The following is a 21094-nucleotide window of genomic DNA, read 5'->3' on the forward strand; positions in this document are numbered from 1 at the left end:
GGTTCCACTGAGTCAGACTTTCACCTTGGCCTTTAAGTGTATCAGCTAACCTGAAGCTTAATTCTTTCCCTTCTCAGAACACTTTTCTGTAGGTTTGGAACTGGGGATGGAACCCAGGGCCTGGTGCATGCTGGGAAAGTATTCCACAGCGAGCGACCTCCTCAGATTCTCAAAACGCTGGCAGCTGGCTTGTCCTTGATCTCATTTGCTGTCCCCGCCCCCATCCATTTTTAGAAATTAGAGGAATGGAGATGCGTTTCACTGGGGAACGTGAGATATAAGTGAAGTGTGTAATACAAAGCTGCTCCCCTCCGCCCTTTCCGTTGCAGCACAACCTAGCTTGTCAGTCTGAAAGCTGCTCTCCCCGCCCCTTCCGCTGTAGCCATTTCCCCGCCTCCCAACTACTTGTCAGTCTGTGAACATCCTAGCTAGCTATTGGTTCATCAATCAGCTTGCAAGTATCCTTCTCCGTTATTGGTCCCCTGTTAGCTCTGTGGAATTCAACTGCTTAAGAATAGCTTCCCGCCATCTTTTCTCATGCTCTCTCTCTCCTACTCACTCTCTTTCTCTCTCCTCCTCCATTTTCCACTCTCTCTAGTGCGCGCCCTTTCTTTTTTCCTCTCATTTTCTCTCTTACCCTGCAGGGAGACACTGTTTGCTTAATAAACTCCCTTATGTGATTTCCCATGTCTGGCGTGGTTTTCGTGGGTTTTCTTACAAAGTGAACTATTCCCAGATCTCAGGAAACAGTGGAATTGGGATTGAGAATAAAATTGGCATTTCTTAAAAACATGGCGCATATTTTTTTCGTATGCTAGACACTATTGCGACAGCAATCGTCAACTTGACGGAGTCAGTGACATGGTCATCTGGAGGTGGTCCTCAGGCCAGATGCTGAATCAGGGGTCTGAGGTAGAATCAGGACGCTCTGGTTGACAATTGTGGGCCACATTATATACCTAATCCCCCTCTGGCACTCAGGAGATGTTTGCAATTTCAGGGAACTCTGTGAGCAGATAAGTCCTGAAATATCAAGATGTTCATGTCACTTGTATCAGCCGCATTTGAAAATATTTCCGGAGAAAAGGCTACACAAATCACAAGGAATAGAATTTGTGAGTTTTGTCACAGCATAATCAAAATCTGTCTTATTACTTTAAGCTTAGCGACTTCTGGGGAAATAGAAAAAGAATTATTCAGTACGGGAACTAAAATGGATACTCAGAAATGCTGAATCGTTTTGAATAAATAAGTGGAAATGTCAATTAAACTATAATTATTTACATTTTTAAAGGCTTCGAGCCGTAATATGACTAACAGAGCAAGCCTTCAAGTAATATAATCAACTCCTACACAAGTCACTGATACACAGTCTTTTCAACAGATTATTAAACAATTCTATAGCCTCTTCAATTAAAGAAGGGATCTAGAATTCAGACGACTGACAATTAAATTCTGAGTAAAAATTAAACCTCAATCAAATTTGCTAAGAAAATACCAGCTTTCATTATAACCTTCCCACCTCTTCCTTTTATTGGCTAATGCTCCAGGGAAGCCAGTTAATAAAAGCATTTGGCCTGGTGGTCTATAAAATATGAAACTGTCCTTCCCAAGCAAAAGGCTTTCTTTCTTTTAATTTGGAATTTTTAAGCAAAAGATATTCACTGACTGCAATGGTTAGAGTCTGCTTGGAGTTGGCGGGGGCAGAACCAGATCAGTTAACCCCGATTTGGCTTTATTTAGTTTCCTCCTTCTGAGCGCTGTCCTTCAGATTGCTTCTGAGGCTATGGGTCTTCATTCCTCACAGGCCAGACACAGAGATGGGGATGAGACAGGGGGTGGCCAGTCGTATCACCGCATTGAAAACAGAATTGGGGACAGGTAGTGTAGAAATAGAGGATCGGGTCAAATCTAGCCATGAAGTCACCTGCCTCTGGAAGTTGGAGACGCCCCTGGGAGAATGGAATGTCAAGGATCTCCGGAGCCCATTGATTACCAAATTTACCTGCCTTTATCAAGGACTGCAAATAAGAAGCTGCTAATTAATGCCCCCTGGGCCCTTACCTGCCTGAATCACCTTGGCCCTGAATCCCTCCAGCCCATAGCTTCTCACTTAATGCAAAACCAGGCCTAGTCACTAGGCAGGAAGGAGAGATAAGGGGGGAGAGAACTAGAGAACAAAAGACACCTCAACCTATAAAAGATATAGGGTGCGCTCACTTCTTGGGGGGACTTTAGAATATCAGCCATGGCCACCTTCTCCCTCCTGGGAGAAGTCTGTATTATTACCTTTAAATAAAACCTGCTTCATATACTTGCCTTAGCGTGCTTCTCCCAAGTCAGCCACTGGTCTCCTAAGGATCATGTGACTTAAGAGAACCAATATCAGATTTTTTGAAATCCAAGTGGAGTTCCAAGGGCCTCTCTCCGCCCGGACTGATTTCGAGACTGGAGGCTGTTGGCACAGGGTGCCTGATGCCTAAGTCAGCCGTGTGAGAGGTGAAGCCTCAGCTGACCGGCAGGGAGAGAGGGCGGGCCCTGGCTGCCAACTTGAAGGAACATCCTCATCCTTCACGAAATCTGCTTTTCCCCCTTTAAATCAGTAAATGCCTTCATGCACACACAAATAAAATTCCCAAGTGGACTAGGTTCTAGGCTCTGGTGGCCAAAAGTATCTTGACCACTAGAAATCTATGTCACCTCCTTTTCCCCTTTAGAGTCTTAACACCTTCCCTCCGCCATGTAGTCATCGCCTCTTTTTATCACTCTTTATTAGTCCCCTCTGGATGTCCTTGGAAAAAGACTCCCAAGCTAATTCCCCATTTGGCGACTACCACTTTTTTTTTTTTTAATATTAGTTGGCCCTCAAAAATGGTACCTTCTCACCAAAGACTCTTGTAACTCCAGAAGGCAATAAAACAAAGTTTTGCTAGGAAAAAAAAAGTCAATTTCAAGAAAAAATTCAAAATTAAAAAAATGCTATTTAATGATCAAAGCTCTTTGACATCTAAGCAAAATCATGTTTTGTTTTGTGTTTTAAATAAATACCTTCATCTTGGGAGACTATAACTGGTCAACTTGTGTCCCTAGTGTTTGGAGTTAGAACTACCCGGTCCTGAAATCTTGCTTTGCCATACTGTGAGAATGCAAAGCAACTTAACTTACTTAAGACTCAATTTCCTCATCAGCAAAATGGGCATAATAGTGCTTAACACTTCCACAGGGTGGCTGAAAGGATCAGGTGCAATACTATAGGCAAAGCACTCATTGTACTCAGCACAGGGTCCAGAACACAGTAGCATTCGATAAACAATGCTTATTAATATCATTGACAAGGCAGAGATGAAGGATAGAATCATTGGAAGAAATACACATTCATTTAGAATGATCCTAAAGATTGCTTTCAAATCATCGACTCATATAAAAAGAAGAGGTCAGGATCTAAAATTAATAAAGCCACACCAGTATCTAACTCTCTGCGGTACTTTATTTTCTGAACTTATTTTCAGTTAGGTGTATGCATATGGTGCACCTCTAGGGGGTAATAATATCTACTGTCTAGCTATTAGACAGTAAGAGAAGGAGTGTGAGGAAGAGGGAGGAAAAGTGACTCACTAAAACCTCAAATAAAACCAGGCCAGAAAATTAAACCTGCTCATCTCTCTATAATGTTCATTTTGCCAAGAAACGGAAGTAGTAAAAATTGTAACTTAAACATAACTATGCTCTCACTTTCTGGAAACGGGGATTAGAGAAGGCAATGATAAATGTTAAGTGCAGCACATAATAACTCTCTCTCTCTCTCTCTCTCTCTCTCTCTCTCTCTTTTCACTTTATAAGCTCGATGACCAGATGAGGCCATAAATACACAAACGGTTCATGAACAGCAAACCAGCAAGCAAAGGGGAGAAATCATTCCTGGGCAAGGGTGACCGAGAGATCTGGACTTGACTGTGGGGCTTTGCCCCGTTGGTATTGGCTAGCGGAGGGCTGCGTGGGGGTTGTGGGGATGCCCTGGTGAAGCCAGAATTAAGGACAGGTAGTTAGTGTAGAAATAGGAAATCGGGTCAGTTCGAGGAAATGAAGCCATGAAGCCATCGGCCTCTGGAAGTTGGAGACTGCCCCTGGAAGAATGGAATGTCAAGGATCTCCGGAGCCCATTGATTACCAAATTTACCTGCCTTTATCAAGAACTGCAAGCAAGGAGCTGCTAATTAATGCCCCCTGGGCCCTTGCCTGCCTGAATCACCTTGGCCCTCCCCCTGCCCATGGCTTCTCACTTAATGCAAAACCAGGCCTAGTCACTAGGCAGGAAGGAGAGATGAGGGGGGAGAGAACTGGAGAACAAAAGAGACTTTAACCTATAAAAGATGTAGGGTGCGCTCACTTCTTGGGACTTTAGGACATCAGCCATGGCCCCCTTCTTCCTGCCGGGAGAAGTCTGTATTACTACCTTTAAATAAAACCTGCTTAATCTGCTTGCCTTGGCTGCTTCTCTAGTGTTCAATCTTCAACATTAGAAGGAGCAGAACTCGTCACCGGTAAACAGCGGTATCACTGGGACTCAGAGGCAAAGGAGCCATCAGGGATCTGTGATGACTGACGGTGGAGAGAGAGCGGGTGTTGGCACCGGTGTGAAGAACCAGAGGCCACTGTTCTCTGTAAACCAGCAGAGGCTAGGACGGGACCTGGGAGCCAGGGACCTGGGAGCCAGGCGGGAAGATGCAGGTGGTGACAGGCACCGGTTCCCACCTCTGCTCCTACAAAACGCAGAACTCCATAGAACGGATATTCCTTTACCAAACGCAGTGTGATGTCACTGAAGGGTTATGGGAAATAATATTTCCACAAGACAGCCGCCCACGAGAAATGGAGGGACAGTGTGGCTCGGGAGGAGGGAGGGGACACCAGTCAAGCATTAACCTCCCAGTAAATCCTTTCCTAATGACAAGGGGCCCTGAAGGAAAGGGGCGGAGACTGACTGATGGGCCCTGGCCTTTGACCTCTCCCATTGCAAACAAGTCCTAAAAGGAGGCACCATTGCAAATTAGTCCTAAAAGGAGTCACAGCCAATACTGAAACTCTGGGAAACAATGGATCCCAGAGAAAGAAAAGCAAGGGAGGAGATTTGAGTGCTCCTCACTCGGAATCTGGACTCCTCCCTCCCCAGGGAACAATGAGTCTCCACCTTTTCACAACCGCCTTCCTGAGTTAAAATTTTAACCTGCACAACTAGGTCCCTGATTGTCCAAACTGCACGTCTACAATCTCCAAAGAAACTCTAAAACCCAGACTTCTTCTGTAACCCGGGGGCCAGCTCCATACCCAGAAAATGAGCTCTCCCGGGCCTGATTGACGGACCTTGCTGCAGAATAAAGGAAAGCTGCTGATCCCGGGTCTCTCCCATCTCACGCCTCTGTCACGTGTGAACCATGAGCTTACAGTCATAAACTCTTCATTAAATCATCTATGCAAAAAGGCTAAATAATCTACACATGGAGACTAACTTTAAAAATCCATGCCGAGAAACTGCCAAGCAGCATCCCATAGAGGTAAATGAAGATGGTTAAGGAACAAAAATAATAATAATAATCACACGTGCTACCAGATCTTCCCAACAGGAAACATTGCCTTTATGCAGATGAAAAGAAAAGTTAATTATCCTCCTGTAAGAGTGGGGAAACAAGACAAAACCAACATTCTGGACTTAATGTCAGTAGGTACATTTTACCCACCTTCGATCTCAAGCTTTTCGTCTGTCACTTTAAATTGGCGAGCTGTTTGACAGATGTTCAATAATGGACACAGCTTATCTTCCACTCCCAGGCTCCTGCCCTGCTCCAGATCGCAGTATTCCCAGTTGCCGCAGCAACAGTAAACATTCACGATTCTGCCCGCATGCCACCAGGGTTTAAACGCATTCTTAAAGGTTCCCGGGGATGGGGGCGGGGAATCTATCCATCTCTGGCAAGATGGAAAATACTTGATTTCAATTCCCTAGTTATTATATTTATTATGGCCCAAAAGACAAGCCTGTTTCTATAGTTTTGCATGGGTGATGGTTTTTCCTCCCACCCTACTAAAAGAAGTTGCTAAGACTTGCAAAACTGTTTGCTCCAAGGTTAGGGGGAAGAATTTGTCTGCATAAATGACACATAAAACAACTTGGTGGGGGTGGTAAGAGTGGTCCACTTCACCTTTTGAATATGGCTCTGAGGTTTATTTTTTAAAGGGACTAGTTTTCCTTCTCCTCTTCTCCCTCTCCCCCTCCCTAACCTGCTTGGGGGGAACAAGATTACCCTGAGCTATCTTTGCTCCACGGGAAGCAGATAATCTGCCTGAGGATCTAGGAAGTGAATATGTCCCACATTAGCAAGCGAATGTTAACACACCATCAGGGGCCCTGGGACCGCGTCAGGGCACACCTGGAACGTGGTCTTTGAATAGCTTTACGATCCCCCTGTTCCTGCTGATGGGCAGAATCACAGCCTCTGGGACAGGAGTCCCCTGTGCGTCTCCTTTGCTAGCAAAGCAATAAGACTTCTTTTTCCTTTTTCTCAAAACCACGTCCTCATTATTGAATTGGCATCGGGGACAAGGACCGAGCTTGGGATTACAGGGGCATAGGGTACCCTGTGCTCATATGGTACAGAGCACTGTCAACGATCTAGGTGCAAGTTCAGGGCTCTTCACTTCAAACCTCGGTGGTTACCAGGGCAAAACGGGGATCAGGATACCTGTCCTAACCACGTGTATAAAAAGCTATAATGTGCCAATGAACACTAGTCAACTCTTACGGAGAAACTGAAAATAAATGGAATGACATGGTAGCATTTTTCCACGGATATTTCAAATTGTTGGCTCATGGGCCAGATCTTCAAAATAACTCCATTCTGTTTCCCATGCAAATGTATTAATTTTTGAAAAGTGATGACTCACATTCACAACGTAGAAAGATCTTGTATAAAATCCTGCATGGATGGCTTCTCATGAGAAACCATAATGAAGCCAGAATTGGGGACAGGCAGTTAGTGTAGAAATAGGAAATCGGGTCAGATCGAGAAAATAGAGGCCATCAAGCCATCCGCCTCTGGAAGTTGGAGACTGCCATGGGAGAATGGAATATCAAGGACATGCAGAACCCATTGATAACCAAATTTACCTGCCCTTGCCAGAGACTGCAGGCAAGAAGGTGCTAATCAATGCCCCCTGGGTCCTTGCCTGTCTGAGACACCTTGACCCTCCCTCTGCCCCATCGCTTTTCGCTTTTTACATTTCAAAACCAGGCCTAATCCGGTGGGCAGGAAGGGAGGAGATAAGGGGGAAAAGAGATGGGAGAATGAAACCCATAAAAAGGACAAGATTTGCTCATCCCATGGATTCCGCCTTTGGGTCCCCTTCTTCCGTCTGCTTTTCCTTTTCTTTAATAAAGCTGCATTTTCCACTCTACATTTGCCTCGGTGTGCTTCTCCGGCGTTATACTTCAACACCTGAGGAAGCAGGACTCGTCACCGGTAAACAGCGGTATCAATAAGACCAGGCAATCCTGAATCTCTTATTTCTTTGGGGCAATAAGCTGGCCTGTGATGAGCATTTGCTGGCCTGGTGAAGGGGGTTTGCAGAGAACTTAGCTGCACTGCTTTCTTACGTAATATGCGTTCATAGCCTAAGTCCTGACTTCTATCACTCCACCATTTTGGGTCACTTGATCATATATGAAATGGGCAGCTAATGTCTCAGCTCCACTGTGGTGGTCCAGGGCTTCTCCAATGCTCCCGTGGGTGACTGCTAAATTCCTCAGGTCCAGTGACAGACTGGAAAGCTTAAATGGAAAGCAAGAGGCTCCCCCAATCTACCAAGAGCTTGTCTTTCCTGATGCCTAAGGTTTTTCTTATGTTTAAAAAATATTGAGCCAAAAATACATGTAAAAATCGCCACGTCAACCATTTTGAAGAGTATGGTCTTGTGATTTTGAATGAATTCACACTGCTGTGAGGCCACCGACATTTTGCATCTCCCGAAGTTTTTTAATGATCCCCACTGAAACTCCGCATCCGTTATTTCTGATTTCGAATCATCCATTCAGCAAATGGTGTGTGCCTCTTGTGGGCCGGGTGTTCTTTAGGCCCTAGGGACACAGCAAGACCAGCTTCTTGAATCTTCTCCTGAATCCAGGATGGTGATTGGTGAGATTCACGGTAGACATGTCTTCTTCCATCTTGGAATAAGTTTTGGGGATGGAATCCAAGGCTTCAGTGGTACCTTACAAGAGGATGATAAGTGGGCATTGCTTTCCAACTCCCATTCCCAGCACAAATCTGGTGACTCGTCCCAATTTTGCTACAGGGAACATTTCTCTTCCACTTCAGGAGTGGGGCTGGCCTCCACTCTGGTTCTAGGAATGGATCCGTGTCCTCTTTTAGCCAAACAGCCATTTTCTCCAGCATCATGCCTGTGTCCTTCCTTTACCAGAGCTGGTTTAAGGATGGACACACCTGACTCAATTTGACACAGGAAAGACAACTGTGAAAGTTTTGCTAAAATTTCTGGGAATGAGGCAATTCTCCTTCTGCTGGGTGATCAGGCAGCGAGAGGGAGCTTGAGGAATGCAAAGCCCAGAGACAGACAGACAGACGGTCTTGACACTGTCCCTTGAGAACTAAAATCTAGTTGCATCTAATGGGAGTTTTATGCCAATAAATTCCCATTATTATGAAAGCTCATCAGAACTGGATTCCGGCAGTGGCAACTCAATGGCTCCTGAGGAACGGAAGGATTAGATAACAGACACCGTATTGAAGAGTGTTGTTCTGTGATCCAGTGTGCAACAGGCAACACCAAGGAGACTTGAGAAAGGGTGTTCTCCAACTCTACCTTCTTAATTCTGTTTAAAAGGAAATCAGTCCCCACCCTCCAGAAGTCCCGCTCCTGCCTTACTAGGTCCCTGACTTCTTATTCAGACTTCTCCCAGCCTCATTCTAAGTATATATCATGTTATCTCAAAGCCCAGAGTAGGATCTTAGATTCAGAGCCACCCCTGCCCATGGTGGCACACAGCTGTGCAGTCTTGGCCAGGTCACTTGAACTCTCTGAGTCTTTATGGTTAAAAAGGTAGGAGCCTTGGGACGGAAAAGTCAAGCGTTGGCATTCCCTAAGGGTATCTCTGGAGCTGAGCAAGATCTTCTGATGGGCAATGGCAGAGACAGGAGGGGACAAAGGTGGGGATGGAGAGAAGGTCTTTTTCAATAAGAGCTCTGAGCACAGCACTCAACGTTTACCTGATAGAAACATCAGCCAGATGCTTGTATCCCATGAGTGTGCACAGGACAGACACAAATGGCTGTAAACCACAAATGGCCTGGGGTGCCGTGCCAAGGAGGGCATGTGGGGGCAGCAGGCAGGACTGAGATCTGCACAGAGGCTTTTTCAGCCAGCTTCAAAAACACAAAGCCATCACCACCTGACACGTCAACTGTAACTACAAGGGACAACAAGATTTGAGTATTGCCGCGGCCCTTCAGATCACTACTTGCTGGGTGGACACTGATTCGCTGACCTCCTCTGCTGGTGCCTCACCCTGGATGAGCGTGTTCTGCGCGAGGCAGGAGCCTGAACCTTTGTGCTCTTAGAAGCTTCTTAACCAAGACCTGCAGGCAAGGGCTGATTTAGGTGCCTAGTTTCCTCTCTGCTTGGGAAGGATTGAATGTTCCAGATCCTGAACTCTAAGCAGATGGGTGCTGGGGTCACCAGATTGGTCAATACAAGAAAGTGTCCTACTTTTTTTCTTGGTATCATTTGCTTTTTCTCTTCTGAGTATGACACAGACCTGAGAAAATCAAAGGTACAAATAAGAAGATTTGGACCAGAGAATGATGGTCAACCAGTTGTCTCTAAGAACCAAGACAGACTTAAGAACGGGCATCAGCTCACAGAGTAGAGAGGAGCATTTGCAGAGCATCGTGGACATAAAGAGACTGTTATGGTTTGGAGGTGAGATGTCCCCCAAAAGCTCACAGGTGAGACCATGCAGGAAGGTTCAGAGGAGAAATGATTGGGTTGAGAGTCTTAACCCAATCAGTGGATTAATCCCTGATGGGATTAACTGAAGTGGTAGGTGTGGCTGGAGGAGGTGGGAATGGGGCGTGGCTTTGTATCTGGAAAGTGGAGTCTCTCTCTCTCTCTCTCTCTGCTTCCTGATCATGTGAGCTGCTTCCCTCTGCTGTTCTCTTCCGCCATGATGTTCAGCTTCACCTCAAGTCCTAAGGAATGAAGCTGACCTTCTATGGACTAAGACCTCTGAAACCATGAGCCCTCAAACAAACCTTTCTTCCTCTATAATTATGCTGGTCAGATGCTTTTAGTTACAGCAGGGAAAGAGCTGACTAAAAGAGAGACATTACCTCAAAACACCACACATTAGGGAGATAATGGGATGAAAAAATTGGGGCAGATGTCTTTACTACAGGGTTTCTCCAAATCTTAGCCCTGTAAATCTCCAAAAGCATGTCCCAAATTTATTTAATTAAGGAACACACCCCATCAAGTAATCAGAGTTGATTACTAGAAACAAAAAAACAGAAAAAAAATCTCCATTATCACAATGTCATGGTGACTTAGACACCATGAATTATACATCATTAGCTCAGCAGTCTATTGAGATTTATTCTGAAAAGTCATGTTATAAAAGATCTCAGCGTGGAGAAGAAGTCGGAAGAGGTGCTAATGGAATTGAGTTGATAGCCTGAGGTCAACTGAGGCAGATCTTATTTCTGAAATCAGCTCAGCTTTAAGAAACTTTCTCTCTGTGAGCCTCACGTGTGCACCACAAGGACAGTGATTGCACATTTCTCTCAGGATTTTTCTGAGCATTTTACCTCCCTGGTTTTTCCCAACATGCCTGTAATGGCACTGCACGTCTGTCCTTCAAAAGCTGATTTCAAATGATGTAAAAAGCCTCTCATCCCACATTCTTGGCACCTGGAGTTGGTTGGTAACTTGAAAAAGTTGGTAGAAGGGGGAAGCCACTAAAAAAGTCAATTTTACATCTTAAACATTTGATGGAACTGCACCAATTGATCATAAATCACAGATTTGACATATTTATACATGATTTATTTATATTACTTATTCATAAAATCACTTATTCCTTTATTGTTTCTCAGCATTTGCATGTAAGGCCACCGTGTCCCTTATCACTTATCTGTTTTATCATCTGACTGTTGGTTGGGGTGTTACCTTCACAGAAACTACATCCATTACATTCGTCACACATCGCTGACTCTCATTTACAGTTTGACTTTTGTTAGAAAATAACTTGTAAAAAGATGAGTGCAGGATCATTCTAGGGTCTGATTTATAACTGTTTTGTTTGAAAATACACTCTGGTACTTGTCCTGCCCGTTATTCTCCCCGCTCTGTCCCTCCATTTCTCCTCCTTCCCTTTCTTTCCTCCTCCTGCTCTTTCTCCCTTCCCTTCCTTCCTTTCCCCTTCTACTATTCTTCCCTTCCTTCCTTCCTTCCTCCCTTCTTCCTTCTCACTCTCTTCTCCCTCCTTTCAACCCTCCAGTTCCTTCCTTCTTCAATTTCTTTCTTCCTTCTGCCCTCCCTTCCTTCCCCTCCCTCCTTCCCTCACTTCCTTCCTTTGCCCCCCCTCCCACCCTCTCTTTCTTCCTTTACTCCTCCCTCCTTCCTTCACTTCCTTCCTTTGTCTTCGCTATCTTCTTACCACTCTCCCTCACTTCCTTCCTTTGTTCTTCCCTCCCTTCTTCCCACTCTCCCTTACTTCCTTCCTTTGTTCCTTCCTTCCTCCCTCCCTTACTTTCTTCCTTTACTTCCCCCTCCTTCCCTCACTTCCTTCCTTTGCTCCTTCCTCCCACCCTCCCTCACTTCCTTCCTTTGTTCCTCCCTCCCCCCACCCTCCCTCACTTCTTTCCTTTACTCCTCCCTCCCTTCCTCCCACCCTCCCTCACTTCCTTCCTTTGCTCCTCCCTCATTCCCTCACTTCCTTCCTTTGCTCCTCCCTCTCCCCACCCTCGATCACTTCCTTCCTTTGCTCCTCCCTCCCTCCCACCTTCCCTCACTTCTTTCCTTTGCTCCTCCCTCCCTTCCTCCCACCCTCCCTCACTCCCTTCCTTTGTTCCTCCCTTCCTTCCTTTCTTATTAACTTTTCTTGAATCTTCTCCAAAGGGTTTCACAAGTTTTCTATGGAAATGACAATTCTTCCCTTCTGAATCTTTATTTCATTAGTTTATGTAATATTTTAAGTCTATGTTTATATATACATCTTGCATAAATGCACTTTGGAATTAAAAAAAAAAATTCTTGGCAGCATACAACTCAAAAGTGAGAAGTGGATGGGTTCAGATTGACTTAAGAGCAGCCAGCCAGCCAGTAGAGAACCTTCACCTACCTCGGCAGCTGTCACTGTGGGTTCCAGAAGGAATGGCACACCTCTGTTTATCCAGAACGTTAATTAAGGGGAGGTGGGTTGAGAGAGTCCCTACAGTTCTTTAAAAGCCACTACATTCTCTTTATTGCCCCCTCAACAGAGTCTTGTTCATTAGACCATGTAATTTTAAGTGAAATCTCTGCACAGGCTTCCAATGGAGGCATTGCTAGTTAACTTCTAATCGTAGTTAGTTTCATTAGGGGAGTCTAATGGTGAGATTTTGCAGGTATAATGGCAGATCAGGTAGACAAGAGGAAGAAAATAGTTTTTTAGGTTTCCCTCAATTAAATCATAGACAATGGCCCAGTCCATGTAAAACTACACTGCAGCCTTTTCCACAGATGCATCTTAGGTTGAATAGTAGAATAAACACACAATGCTAAAGGCTCAGGAAGCAAATCTAGAAGCACCCCCTGCAAGTCTGGGGTGTATATTCCATATTTGTTCTACTTCTGAGTTCTTCTGCCAAATATATCCATGGTGACTTCAATATAAAATGTTTTAAAGTTCAAACATGAAATTCCTCAGTCTGCTAATAAATACAATTCTCAAAAAACAACATTCTGTCATGTGGTGCTAAATCCTATTGAGAAAACAAAGACAATAAAAGATGGAGAATGACAAGTACTATTTTAGAAATATCAGGGAAGAGGTGAGAATGAGCAGAGATCGGGTGTCCTAGAGGAAGACACACTGCTGGTGGAGATGGGTTTAGAGTTTTCAGAAACAGTACATGGCTGGAATGGAATGATGGCAGCGGGGTGAGACTATATAGTCAGGAACCAGATCATGGAGACTACTGGCCAAGGAAAGGATTTTAGATGTTTGTCTACGTGAGAAGTGAAGTCTTTTCAAGGGTTTTCAGCAAGAGAGAATTATGAGCTGATTTGCACTTAAAAGGATTGCTCTAGCTCCTATGAGAACAAAGCACTGGAAAGGGGCAGAGACAGAGCAGGGTTACTAGTTTAGAAAGCTGTTGTGATGATCCAAGATGCACATGCTCAGGTCCTTGACTGGAGTTGCAGAGGAGAGAAGAGGTCAGACGCAGGGTACATTTTAGAGGGACACTGGTCAAGATTTGCTAACCAATAGGCTGGTGGTATAAGAAAAAGAAAGAAATGAAAGACTTTCTTCAAATTTTCAGTCTTCAGCCATTAGATGAATGGAGCTACCCTTTGATACAACTGGGAAACCTACTGGAGGATCAGATTTAAGAAGACCTAAAGCTCAGGTTTGGTCACATTATCATTGAGAAGTCTAGTAGACAACCGAGTGAGGCGAAGATCAGGGACTAGGGCTCTATGAGTGGAGGATTTAAGCGACAGAGAGGTGAGAGATGGACTTTTAAGAAATATCAATACAAAAATAGTCTTTAAAACCAAGGAATGGATGAAATCACCAGGAAGTCAGCACAGATAGAGATGAAAAGTCTCAATCCTGAGCTGGAGGGCTCTTATAATTTACTTTGAGAAGATGGTTTGATGAGAGGGACATGAGAAGAAGCCAGCAAAGGAGACTGAAATGGAACACCAATGAGCTAATGGTGGCACCAAGCTAGTTGTAGCCTTAAAGCCAAGGGAAGAAAGTATTTCAAGAAGTTCAGACCAATCAACTGTCTTGAATGCTGCCCGTGGGCTGATAGGATGAGAAGTGAGAATGTACCATGGGAATTGTTTTTGAGCAATTCTGGGTAAAAGTCCTAAAGGACTGGATTCAAGGGTCAATTCAAGAGGAGTAAAGATGACAGCTACAATTTTGATGCAAAGAAGACCATAGACATTAAGTAATGGAATCAAAGGAGTTCCTTATTGATTTGTTTTGGTGTCAGGGGTGGGATGGGTTTCTTCTTTATTTAAGATGGGGATGTTCATGCATGTTTAAATGTTAATGGAAGTGATGTGGCAGGAAGGAAGTGAGCCAGTTCAAGAAAGTCTTTGGAGAAAAGTCTATAGAGAAAAGTCTTTGGTTGGGTGACGGGAGATGGAATCTATAGCACAAGTGGACAAGGCTGACCTGAATTAGGGTCCAGAAAATTCTTCCATTTGGATTCTGGGAAAGGAGCACCAATTACCAATTACCAGGGTCACTTTCAAGACAAAGGCACTAACATCTCTTGACTTGGATTTTTCCAACATTCCAACATCCACTCTCCTGGTTTTTCGGCATAAATCCTCACCCCAAGACAACCCATTTCCCTGACTCTTCAAAAGCATGTTATTTTCAAACTACAAACTCAACACCTAATGGCTTTCTACCACTGTTGAAGAACAGATTCTTTACATGGCTTCACCAGTGCTCAGGAGAAATGTTTTAAATGTTGAACAAAGGCTCAATATTTTCATTATTCTTTAAAAAATTTTTTTGTAGTGTAGATGGACAGTATGCCTTTATTTTATTTATTTTTATGTGGTGCTGGGGATCGAACCCAGTGCCTCACGCATGCTAGTCAAGTGCTTTGCCACTGAGCTACAGCCTCAGTCCTAAATTGTTCTGGAATAAAAAAAAGATAGAGTGAGCTGACTTGGGTTTAGTTGAATAAGGAAAGCTCTTCCTGTTTTAAAATCGTATATTTCAATATGACCCAGCTAATCCTTTAAGAGGTGACATTCAGCACCTCTGCCATGTAAAAGATTAGATCCTGTTCCTGGTACCATATCGTGTGTGGAACACTTCCTTGGTGCAGTGTCTAATACTGTGGTTGATGGAGGTAGGGTCACATTCCTACCATGAGCGTGACACAGTTCTATTATCTGCAAGGCCCTTGCAACTTAATTCCTTCTATTTCTTAGGGACTATACATTTTAGATACATAGTGGGGAGACTCCAGCTCACAAAAAAATCAAGATTTCTTCAAAAGGATCCAAGAAATAGTCATATTTGTAGACCACAGGCCAAATATAGATCTGATTTTGGACTGAGAATGGGAACTGATGAACTCATTCTTCATTGCTGACTTACAGTCGGAATCACGGACCAGATCTTTATAACACTGCAGATGAAATAATAGCAGGGATACTGAAATAAAATAATCCCAATTCTCTTTCATGTATACATGAGTTCTATACTCTATTAGATTTTGGGGGGGGTGATGGCAGGGGTGGAAAAATAAGATACCTGAGTGATTGAAGTATGTAATGATGTCACACTATGAAGCAGCTTCAACCAGGCAGCAGTTAGTCACTGAAACCTCTACCGCATGTATTGATATATGAGTATCGTGAAAAACTGAATTAAAAGTTAAAATGCACCCAGAAGTAACCTTTTTGACCCAGCTACTCTGGGCAATGTTAATAAAAGCAAATACACTGGCTTAGGTTCTGCAAAAGTTAATAGCATCCCTCTGAGTTTCTTTGTTCAGAAATTGAATACCCGGATGAGGTGATGGGCGTCAATCATCTACGATTTTGAAAACGCCCAGACTGTTTTTATGTCTCTGGTTTCCCACGGTAATGCCGTGCAGACCAGGAGAAAAGCCAAGGAGAGAAACAGGCTACCGAGCATGGAGCGCAACCACAGCTGAGAAGGCTTCTTCAGCAATTAGTAAAGAGCGAGAGAGTCCCGGGACCAGCGCTTGGCTGAGCTCCTGCAAGGCCTTCGCTTTACAGATGGAGGTCACTCAGCTAATTAGGAGAATTCTAGAACCCAGGTCTTCTGTATTCTGGTCCAGTGCTCTGCTTTCCAGGCTTAAAAATTCAGAGATTTAACACTTGAAAAAGAATCTGGATCTGAAGCTTTTCTACAAGGAAGAGGAGGAGGAGAAGGTGGAGGAAAAAGAAAGGAAAGAAAAACAAAGATCTGAGCTTACCCCACGGCAGCTGCGGATGGCCTCCTAAAACCCTTTCTCCTTCTCTATGGGCAGATGTGCCTTGGGTTAAATAAATTTCTGGCTCTGTAACCCTGGAAGCGGATGAGGTGGAATGTCACTCTGTGAGGGTGCAACGTGGTCATGGTGCAACTGACCGCAGGTGCGCACACTGCATGGGGCAGGGGATGGCCGGGGCGGCGGGGTGGGGACTGCAGGTGAACCGTGCCTCTCTGGTGGGACATACCGGGCTCTCCTGGTGCGGTGACTCGTGTGATTGGAAGTTACCTACGCCAGCTGAAATGCTACAGGAGACCTTGGCTCCTGTTGAAGACACGCCCCCTCCAAGTCAGGAGCCTCTGCACTGAGTGACATGAGTTTGAATTCTTTGCTCCTGAGATGACACGTGGGAAAAAACAATGCTTCTTAAAAGTCAAACGTCCCTATATTGCGGATGGAACTTCTCCAGGGGCGCCCACGGAAGAAGCCATTGGCAGGTTCTTCCTGGTTCTCTGGTAAGTCACGTGCCAAGTGTGAATCCAGTCATCACGTTGGTCTGATGTCTCATTGAGCTAAGCACCACCCCACCACCCACACCCAGCCTGGGGTAACCAGGGGCTGCCTTCCTTTTTGATAAAATTTATGCTCAGTAGTTCTCCACACTCCTCTTGATCCTCTGCTGTCTCATCTCTGTCTTAATTTCAATTTGATTGCAGAGTGGTCCCTGAAAAATTTAGAGCCTATTCTAGGTCGTGAATAGGGAAAGTTATTTCTCCAAGTAAATTCACAAGCCATCTGCCAAGAGAAACAATGAATCTCCCAGTATTTATGAGCTCTGGAGATTAAAAAAAGATCATTCACCTACCCAGTCTACCTATTCCTGATTTGATCGCCTGCCCTCCTTCGTTCCTCCCTCCCTCCTTCCCTTCCTCTCCCTTTCCCTCTCCCTCTCTCTCTCCCTTTCCTTATGGATCAAAGTAAAAATAAGCTGAACGGTCCCGGTGGGCTTATAATATTTTTTCCAGCCTCCCCCTACCCCATCTCTGTTTTTATCTGTGTCTATAATACATTCACTAACTTTCAGCCTGAATCTTGAAAGTATTTTTGATCTACTTCTGAGACTTTTTTAAAATGAGAAACTGGAAAACAGATCTTAACACCCAGTTAGCTGTCATATCTTAGGACAAGACCTCGGCAGACTCAGAAAGAAATGATGTTTTCAAAATAACTGTGCTCTTTCTCCGAGAATTCAGCAGAACGATTAGCAATACATCTCCTAAGTAGAAATTTAGGATGTGTGTATCCGTGTGTGTGTGTGTGTGTGTGTGAGGACTTTTTAAAAAACTGTTTACATATTGTTGTCCATTGAGGGGAAAGAGGCCATTAGCAGGACATTCATCCCTCAGTTATTTCTAGGAACTTCTTTTGTGAGAACAATCTACCTGCTTTAGTTTTTATGAACCCCCTGTGAGTTACAGATGCCAGATGTCTTTTCTCTGACTGTCTCTCTGATGACAGGCCTCGTGGCACATAAAAGGAAAAGCAGTTGGTGTTGGGGAGGAAATTCCGAGCTTACGGTGGGACAGTCCATTATTAATGGGGAAAGTCATCGCGTTGTTAAGGTAGGCATGTCAGACTGTGCGACTTCATACGGTCCCCTTGGGAAGCGGGCTGACAGATGTGTGGTAGGCAGAACTACAAGCAGCGCAGAGAGTCAGCAGGGGATCATTAGTCTGCTTCCAGATCTGGGGCTCCTGGGTGATTAAGAGGTAACAGCTTACCAGAGCCATGCATAAATTACACATCCCAGGGTCAACACCCAGAATACGCCTTAATTTTTAAATTTTTTTAACAAGACATACAGAGTCTGAAAGGCAGCTAGATTCTTGCAACCTGTCAACAGAAAATCTTAAAACTTTATTATGTGTCATTTTTAAAAAGATACTTGATTCTTCAACCTACTTATCCTGCAATTTTTTTTGCTTCTGCTGGAACAGGAGTATTGGAGACTATTGGGCAAGGGTGACCAGCAGGGCCCTTTGACTTACTGCTTAGACTAACGACACTTGTGCACAGCAAAGACCAGAGTTTTTAAAGCTAGGATCAGCGAGGATTCACTTGAGTCTTCCCTGGGTCTATCATAATGGGCTCATTCACTGTCATTTTGAAAATTTGAGTGGAACCACATGAAAGGGTCTATATTTTAAGCTTAATGGATCTACTCTGATATTCAAACTGGAACGGTCTCCTGCAATACTTAACAGTGGAGGGGCTTCCTGAACGAAGGTGCTCATGATCGGAAAACCCAGGGAACAGCATTCTCCACCTCCCTTGAGCACGATTAGCCCTGAGCCTCTGCATGCGAGTCAGACTTGATCTTAATGCTTTATGAGCTGTCCGGAGTGCCAGTTCATGACAAGATCGCTTATGTAAATTGCACTTTTCTCCCTTCCTGTTAAAGATTGCTGCTGGATACCTGGGATTTTGTTGAAAAGAAAAGGAAAAGATCGACCAGTATGGAGCAAGTTTGATAGGGTATCTGCTATTAATGACAGCGTGGCAACTTTCAGACCACAGCCAGTTGTAGGCAGAGGACCCCGATTCCCCCAACCCCTCTCTATTTTATTTCAGTGGTTGGTTTTCAGTGGCAAACACCCCATTTTCCCCGTCGAGATAAGTATGGAAATGAAAAGAGAAGCAATGTCAGGTTGAATTGAAAGTTTTCTAACCTGAAAATGAACTGGTCCTCTTAGCATAATGCACTCCCCTCAAGCAAGTCTCTTAACTAGGCTGCGGTGCCCTTCGGGAATGGGGGTGTTTCCAGGTCTGGTTTTTTTTTTTTTTTTCATTCCCTGCAGAAAGTCAAGTTGTCTGAGCATTGCCGAGAGCAGATTTAATGCACACCACTGCACGCTTGTCCCAGGAACACAGCAAGGGCTGCCACTGGAGACTCAGAAAGGCCCCAGGCAGAAGCAAAGCGGATTACTGCCAAGCCTGGCATTTCCGGCGATACCCATCTCTCAAGGCAAAGTAGCAAGGACATCTATTTGGACTTGAGCAGCCAGAGTGATTTTTAAAGGGAAAAAAAATAAAAGAGAAGAGCTATATGATTGGCAGGAGACCAAGGTGTCCAGGCACCGCGGAAACTTCTACACACTATAAATATCTCCTTCCTACACAGAATGGAATAAAAATGATGCTTTCTTTCCTTCCTTTCATTTTTTTTTTGGGGGGTGGGGTGGGGACCAGGTAAAATTTGTCCTGGTGGCAACTTTGAAGATCAGTAAATCCAATCATATTCTTTAAAAAAATTTTTTTTTTGGTGTAGAAATTTATGTTAGCCAAACATGAATTTATAAAAAGTTATTCCCGAGGTAAATTAAAGACCTTAAATTCATTATGAAGGAATGTTGGAAATCAAAACATATACCAATAAACATCTGACATCTATACAAACAAAAGAAATCCTGGTATAATGAGACCTCACATATCATCATCTAGTTTCAATAACTATTAACATTGTTTTATTTATTTATTTTTTTATTTTTTGCAGTACTGGGGATCGAACTCACCACCTTGTGCTTGCAAGGCAAGCACGCTACCAGCTGAGATATCTCCCCAGCCCTCATTGTTTTATTCTTATTCATCTATATGCCTCCTACTAAGTATGGAGCTGGCTATCATTTATATTTAAGTATTTTTTAAACTTTTCCCTATGTAAAAATAATGGCTTTTTATTTTCGTTTTTGTTTTTACATTTTTATTCTGAAATATAGGTAGGGTTTTAACACATACTCTCTCTTTGGCTTCTACAGAGTTGCTGTACTTTTAAAACTTTATCCCGTTTTCTGTACATAGTCTAAAGTGGGTGTGCATGAAATGCTAAGAAGCATCGTAGCTATTTAAACAACTTTACTTTCTTTTTTCTCATCTATAAAATGGATATAACATCTATATTCTAAGGCTGTTCTAAGGGCTAAAGAAGTTAATACACGTCAAAGCACTTAAAATGCTCCTGGACATACACTGTCCACCTTGTGTTACAAACATGCATAAAGTGAGATCCTGCCTCTTTTGCCTCCCTTGTCAGGTTATTTTTTAATTTTTTAATTTTTTTGTACCCAGGATGGAACCCAGGAATGCTTTACCACGAATCCATATCCCCAGTCCTTTTAATGTATTTTATTTTGAGACAGAGACTTGCTACATCACTTAGGGCCTCCCTAAATTGCTGAGGCTGACCTTGAACTGGTGATCCTCCTGCCTCAGCCTCCCAAGTCACTCGGATTCCAAGCATGCAGCACCACATTCAGCTTGGTCAGGTTCTTGGACCAGGAGTGTTCTCACTTCATAAGATAAACCTTTGTCTTTTCCTGTTAAATCGTTGCTCTAACACGAATTATTTGGTAAGTGAATTACCTTCAAAGTTTTAGAGAGATTTCTTATAAAATGTGTATCAGAACATTTAAAGACAGTAATTCTTGAGGTCTTTTGCATTTCAGCCTGAGGTTTCAACTCATGACCTCATAAGTCCCAGGCAACAGCTCTGAGTCACATCCTCAGCCCCGGGAGAAAGTAATTCTTGACAACTTTCATGACAACTGGTATATTCAGACTTTCTGTATTTTCTTGGTTCAATTTTGTTATTTGTATATTCTCAGATCATTCACTTCATCCAGATGTTCAAATGATCATAGAGTTCTCTGTAGTTTCTCTTAAGATTTTAAGTTATTTATGCAAAATCCTAAGCTCTTTTTCACTTCCGATTTGGTGCATTTGTATTTCTCTTGGGTTCTGGATTAGGTTTGGAGAGAATTACCTAATATATATATATATTTTGCTTT

General features: G+C 43.7%; 1 protein-coding gene across 4 annotated transcripts in view; it reads right to left on the bottom strand.

Annotated features, from left to right (window-relative positions):
- Cntn4 (contactin 4) overlaps positions 1-21094 on the bottom strand; it is a 968730-nt gene that overhangs the window by 214850 nt on the left and 732786 nt on the right. The window contains exon 1 of one of the 4 annotated variants that reach the window (XM_047534797.1): positions 5736-5838. The exons of the other annotated variants lie outside the window; for them this stretch is intronic. The gene's annotated coding sequence lies outside the window, so the exon portion shown is untranslated. Of the gene's footprint in view, positions 1-5735; positions 5839-21094 lie in introns of those variants that run through there. 4 annotated transcript variants of the gene reach the window in all.

The sequence above is a fragment of the Sciurus carolinensis genome, chromosome 19, assembly GCF_902686445.1.
Source record: "Sciurus carolinensis chromosome 19, mSciCar1.2, whole genome shotgun sequence".
NCBI lineage: Eukaryota > Metazoa > Chordata > Mammalia > Rodentia > Sciuridae > Sciurus > Sciurus carolinensis.